Below are 7,557 nucleotides of genomic sequence, written 5' to 3' on the forward strand. Positions count from 1 at the left end.
CTAACCCCTGACTTTACTCCCCAGACATTCCCAAACCACTCTTCCCCTTCACCCTTGAGCTTCGTTTCTCTCAGAGCCAAAACATCCAGGTTCCTTTCCTCAAACATACTACCTATCTCTCCTTTTTTCACATCTTGGTTACATCCACACACATTTAGTCACCCCAATCTGAGCCTTCGAGGAGTATGAGCACTCCCCGCGTGACTCCTTCTTCTGTTTCCCATTTTAGAAAGTTAAAAAAATACAAGGAGGGGAGGATTTCTGGCCCCCCGCTCCCGTCCCCTCTAGTCACTTTCTACGACACGCGAGGAATGCGTGTGAAGTATTCTTTCACCCCTACCCCCAGGGATAATATACAAATATATATATATATATATATATATATATATATATATATATATATATATATATATATATATATATATATATATATATATATATATATATATATATATATATATATATATATATATATATATACACATACACACACATACACACACACACGCACATATACACACACACACACATACATATATATACATATATACATATATACATGTGTACGTGTAGGAAGAGAGGAAAGTGATTGGTTCTCAGTGAATGTAGGTTTGCGGCAGGGGTGTGTGATGTCTCCATGGTTGTTTAATTTGTTTATGGATGGGGTTGTTAGGGAGGTGAATGCAAGAGTTTTGGAAAGAGGGGCAAGTATGAAGTCTGTTGGGGATGAGAGAGCTTGGGAAGTGAGTTAGTTGTTGTTCGCTGATGATACAGCGCTGGTGGCTGATTCATGTGAGAAACTGCAGAAGCTGGTGACTGAGTTTGGTAAAGTGTGTGAAAGAAGAAAGTTAAGAGTAAATGTGAATAAGAGCAAGGTTATTAGGTACAGTAGGGTTGAGGGTCAATTCAATTGGGAGGTGAGTTTGAATGGAGAAAAACTGGAGGAAGTGAAGTGTTTTAGATATCTGGGAGTGGATCTGGCAGCGGATGGAACCATGGAAGCGGAAGTGGATCATAGGGTGGGGGAGGGGGCGAAAATTCTGGGAGCCTTGAAGAATGTGTGGAAGTCGAGAACATTATCTCGGAAAGCAAAAATGGGTATGTTTGAAGGAATAGTGGTTCCAACAATATTGTATGGTTGCGAGGCGTGGGCTATGGATAGAGTTGTGCGCAGGAGGATGGATGTGCTGGAAATGAGATGTCTGAGGACAATGTGTGGTGTGAGGTGGTTTGATCGAGTAAGTAACGTAAGGGTAAGAGAGATGTGTGGAAATAAAAAGAGCGTGGTTGAGAGAGCAGAAGAGGGTGTTTTGAAATGGTTTGGTCACATGGAGAGAATGAGTGAGGAAAGATTGACCAAGAGGATATATGTGTCGGAGGTGGAGGGAACGAGGAGAAGAGGGAGACCAAATTGGAGGTGGAAAGATGGAGTGAAAAAGATTTTGTGTGATCGGGGCCTGAACATGCAGGAGGGTGAAAGGAGGGCAAGGAATAGAGTGAATTGGAGCGATGTGGTATACCGGGGTTGACGTGCTGTCAGTGGATTGAATCGGGGCATGTGAAGCGTCTGGGGTAAACCATGGAAAGCTGTGTAGGTATGTATATTTTGCGTGTGTGGACGTATGTATATACATGTGTATGGGGGTGGGTTGGGCCATTTCTTTCGTCTGTTTCCTTGCGCTACCTCGCAAACGCGGGAGACAGCGACAAAGCAAAAAAAAAAAAAAAAAATAAATATATATACATATATATATATATATATATATATATATATATATATATATATATATATATATATATATATATATATATATATATATATATATATATATATATATGATCGCCGTTTCCGGCGTCGACGAATTAGCACCAGGTGAAAGACGAACAATAGCTATTCCAGTCAGACAAACTTATAAAGATACAAACGCTCAAACACGCACATATGCATACATATACATATCATCATATACACATATTTATACATATACATACATATAGACAGACATACCCATATATGCACATGTTTATATTCATACTTGCTTGCCTTCATTCATATCTGGAGCCATCCCGCCCTACAGGAAACAGCATCGCTACCCCCTTCCTCAGCTAGGTAGCGCCTGGAAAACAGACAAAAAAAGGCCACATTACCTCACACTCAGTCTCTAGCTGTCATGTGTAATGCACCGAAGCCATAGCTCCCTATCCACATCCAGGCCCCAGAGACCTTTCCATGATCCAGACGTATGAAGTGCCCTCGTTGAGCCCTTTGACGGCACATCGTTCCAATTCAATCTATTCCTTGCACCTATCTCACCCTCATGTATGTTCAGGTCCCGATCGCTCAAAATCTCTCACTCAATCCTTCCATCTCTAGTTTGGTCTCCCGCTTTTCCTTGTTCCTTTCACCTTTGACACATGTATTGTCTTTGTCAATCTTTCCTCACTCATTCTCTCCATATGCCCAAACCATTTCAACACACTCTCTTCTGCTCTCTCAACCGCACTCTTTTTACTTCCACACATATCTCTTACTCCTTCATCACTTATACGATCAAACTACCTCACACCACCTATTTTCCTCAAACATTCTATTTCCAACACATCCATCCTACTCCGTACAACCCTATCTATAGCCCATGCTTCGCAACAACATAATATTGTTGGAACTACTATTCCCTTAAACATACCAATTTTTGCTCTCCCTCGACATTTTTTCATCGCTCCCAGAATCTTCGCCCCTTCCCCAATCTGTGACTCACTTCCGCTTCCATGGTTACATGGTCCACTCCCAGATATCGAAAACGCTGCACTCCCTCCAATTTTCCTCCATTCAAAATTACATTTCAATATACTTGATCCTAAACCCTACTGAACCTAATAGTCTTGCTCTTAGTCATATTTACTCTCAATTTTCTCCCTTTACATACTTTCCTAAACTCAGTCCCAAACTTCTGCAGTTTCTCACTCGAATCAGCCACCAGTGCTGTATCACCGGCAAACACCAATTGACTCACTTCCCTGCCCCTCTCATCCTCAACAGACTGCATACTCGCCTCTCTCTCCAAAACACTTGCATTTGCTTACCTAACCACCACATCCATAAAATAATTAAACAGCCAAGGGGACAATCACACACCCCTGCCGCAGACCAACATTCCCTGGGAACCAATGACATCATTGGTAAAAGCTTTACACTGCTTCTAGCAGTTACCTCCCACAATGTATACTCTTAAGACCTTCCATAGAGCATCTCCAACAACCCTATGATATGCATTCTCCAGATCCATAAATGCCTCACACAAATCCATCTGTTTTTCTAAGCATTTCTTACGCACATTTCAAAGCAAACACCTGATCCACACATCCTGTGCTACTGAAACCACACTGCTCTTCCCCAGTCTGATATTCAATACATGCTTTCACCACTTCAATCAATACCCAATCATACAATTTCCCAAGAATACTCAACAAATTTATGCCTCTGTAGTTTGAACACTCACCTTTATCCCTTTGTCTTTCTTCACAGGCACTATGCATGCATTCACTCAATCCTCAGGCACTTCACCATGATCAATACATACACTGAATATTCTTACAAACCAGTTAATAACGCAGTTATCCCCTTTCTTAATAAATTCTACTGCAATATCATCCAGACCCGCCGCCTTGCCGGATTTTATCTTCCGCAAAGCTTTCACTACCCCTTCGATTTTAACCAAACTATTCTCCCAGACTCTCTCACTTCGCACACCACCATTACCAAAACACCACTGCGTCTGCCACTCTATCATCAAACACAACCAACAAACCTTCAAAATACTCACTCTACCTCCTCATTTCTTCACTTCTTGCTATTACTTTCCCCCTTGCCGGCTTCACCGATGTTCCCATTTGTTCTCTTGTCTTACTCACGTTATTTACCCACTTTTAAGATATCTTTCTATTCTCCCTAAAATCTAATTATTCTCTCTCACCTAGACTCTCATTTGTCCTCTTTTTCAGCCCTTGCACTTTCCGCTTGACATCCTACCGCTTTCTTTCATACATCTCCAAAGTCATCTGCACTTGTAAGTATCGTCGAAACGGCTTTCTTTTCTCTTTCACTAACTGCTTTACTTCATCCCACCACACTACCTATTCAGATCTGCCGACCTACCACCTTTCTTATGGCATATGCATCTTTTGCACATGCCATCACATTTTCTTCCCTAAATGAATCCCATTCCTCACCATTCTTCTCATGCCATTTGCTCTCACTTTTTTTACATTCAACACTCAGTTTCTCCTGGTACTTCCTCACACCACTCACTTAACCCCAATATTTCTCTTCTTTTTTGAAGACCTCTACAAATATTTACTTTCGACTCCACAAGATTGTGGTGATCAGACATTCCACCAGCTGCCCCTCTTAACACATAAACATCCAAAAGTCTCCCTTTTACACGTCTTTCAAATAACACGTAATCTAATAATGCCATCCGACTATCTCTCCTACTGACATACGTATACTTATATATATTATTTTATCATACTTCGTCGCTGTCTCCCGCGTTAGCGAGGTAGCGCAAGGAAACAGACTAAAGAATGGCCCAACCCACCCACAAACACATGTATATACATCCACGTCCACACACGCATATATACATACCTATACATCTCAACGTATACATATATACACATACACAGACATATACATATATACACATATACATGATTTATACTGTCTGCCCTTATTCATTCCCGTCGCCACCCCGCCACACATGAAATGACAACCCCCTCCCCCCCCCGCATGTGCGAGAGGTAGCGCTAGGAAAAGACAACTAAGGCCACATTCGTTCACACTCAGTCTCTAGCTGCCATGTATAATGCACTGAAACCACAGTTCCCTTTCCACATCCAGGCCTCACAGAACTTTCCAAGGTTTACCCCAGATACTTCATATGCCCTGGTTCAATCCACTGACAGCACGTCGACCCGGGTATACCACATCGTTCCAATTTCCTCTATTCCTTGCACGCCTTTCACCCTCCTGCATCTTCAGGCCCGATCACTCAAAATCACTTTCACTCCATCTTTCCACCTTCAGTTTGGTCTCCCACTTCTCTTCGTTCCCTCCACCTCTGACACATATATACTCTTTGACAATCTTTCCTCACTCATTCTCTCCATGTGACCAAAACATTTCAAAACACCATCTTCTGCTATCTCAACCACACTCTTTTTAATACCACATATCTCTCTTGCCCTTTCATTACTTACTCGTTCAAACCACATCACACCACATATTGTCTTCAAACATCTCATTTTCAGCACATTCACCCTCCTCCGCACAACTCAATCTATAGCCCACGCCTCCCAACTATACATCATTTTTGCAACGAATATTCCTTCAAACATACCCATTTTTGCTTTCCAAGATAACGTTCTCGACTTCAACACATTCTTCAACACTCCCAGAACTTTCGCCCCCTCTCACACCCTATGGTTCACTTCCGCTTCCATGGTTCCATCCGCTGCCAAATCCACTCTCAGATATCTAAAACACTTCACTTCCTCCAGGTTTTCTCCATTCAAACTTACCTCGCAATTAACTTGTCCCTCAACCTTGCTGTACCTAATAACCTTGCTCTTATTCACATTTACTCTCAGCTTTCTACTTTCACACACTTTACCAAACTCAGTCACCAGCTACTGCAGTTTCTCATCCGAATCAGCCACAAGCGCTGTATCATCAGCGAACAAAATATATATATATATATATATATATATATATATATATATATATATATATATATATATATATATATATATATATATATATATATATATATATATATATATATATATATATATATATATAAATATATATATATATATATATATATATATATATATATATATATATATATATATATATATATATATATATATATATATATATATATATATATATATATATATATATATATATATATGTGCGTGTGTGGATGAGTATGTGCGTGGGTTGGGCCATTCTTTCGTCTGCTTCCTTGCGCTACCTCGCTAAAGCAGGAGACAGAGACAAAGCAAATTAAAAAAATGAATAAATAAATGTATACTTATATATACAACCCTGGGAATAGGGGAGAAAGAATACTTCGCTCGCATTCCTCACGTTTCGTAAAAGGCGACTAAAGGGTACGGAAGCGGGGGGCTAGAAACTCTCCCCTCCTTGTATTCTAACTTTCTAAAAGGAAACACAGAAGAATGAGTCAAGCGGGGAGTGCTCATCCACCTCGAAGTTTCAGATTGGGGTGTCTATATGTTTTTGGACGTAACCAAGCTGAGGAAATCGGAGAGACAGGTAGTATGTTTGAGGAAAGGAGCCTGGATGTTTTGGCTCTGAGTGAAACGAAGCTCAAGAGTAAAGGGGAAGAGTGGTTTGGGAATGTCTTGGGAGTAAAGTCAGGGGTTAGTGAGAGGACGAAAGCAAGGGAAGGAATACCATTACTCCTGAAACAGGAGTGGTGGGAGTATGTGATAGAGTGTAAGAAAGTAAAATCTAGATTGGTATGGGTTAAACTGAAAGTGGATGGAGAGAGATGGGTGATTACTGGTGTATCTGCACGTGGGCATGTGAAGAAAGATCATAAGACGCAAGTGTTTTGGGACCAACTGAGTGAGTGTGATAGTAGTTTTGATGCACGAGACCGGGTTATAGTGATGGGTGATTTCAATGCAAAGCTGAGTCATGTGGCAGTTGAGGGAATAAGTGGTGTACATGGGGTGTTCAGTGTTGTAAATGGAAATGGTGAAGAGCTTGTAGATTTATGTGCTGAAAAAGGACTGGAGATTGGGAATACCTGGTGTAAAAAGAGAAATGTACATCAATATATGAATGTAAGTAGGAGAGATGGCCAGAGAGCGTTATTGGATTTCGTGTTAATTGATAGGCGAGCGAAAGAGAGACTTTTCGATGTTAATGTGCTGCGAGGTGCAAATGGAGGGACGTCTGATCATTATCTTGTGGAGGCGAAAGTGAAGATTTGTAGAGGTTTTCAGAAAACAAGAGAGAATGTTGGGGTGGAAAGAGTGGTGAGAGTGAGCTTGAGAAGGAGACTTGTGTGAGAAAGTACCAAGAGAGACTGAGTAAGGAATGGAAAAAGGTGAGAACAAAGGACGTAGGGAGAGTGGGGGGAATGGGATGTTTTTAGGGAAGCAGAGATGGCTTGCGAAAAAACGCTTGTGGCATGAGAAGGGTGGGAAGAGGGCAGATTAGAAAGGTTTGTGAGTGGTAGGATGAAGAAGTAAGATTTTTAGTGAAAGAGAAGAGAGAGGCATATGGTCGATTTTTGCAGGGAAATAATTCAAATGAGTGGGAGATGTATAAATGAGGCATGAGGTCAAGAGAAAGGTGAATAAGAGGACAAATGATAGGTAGGGTGAAAGAATATCATTAAATTTCAGGGAAAATATAAAGATGTTTTGGAAGGAGGTAAATAAAATGCTTAAGACAATGGAACAAATGGGAACATCAGCGAATGGGGCAAATGGGTAGGTGACAATAAGTAGTGGTGA

This window comes from Panulirus ornatus, chromosome 19, assembly GCF_036320965.1.
Source record: "Panulirus ornatus isolate Po-2019 chromosome 19, ASM3632096v1, whole genome shotgun sequence".
Taxonomy (NCBI): Eukaryota; Metazoa; Arthropoda; class Malacostraca; order Decapoda; family Palinuridae; genus Panulirus; species Panulirus ornatus.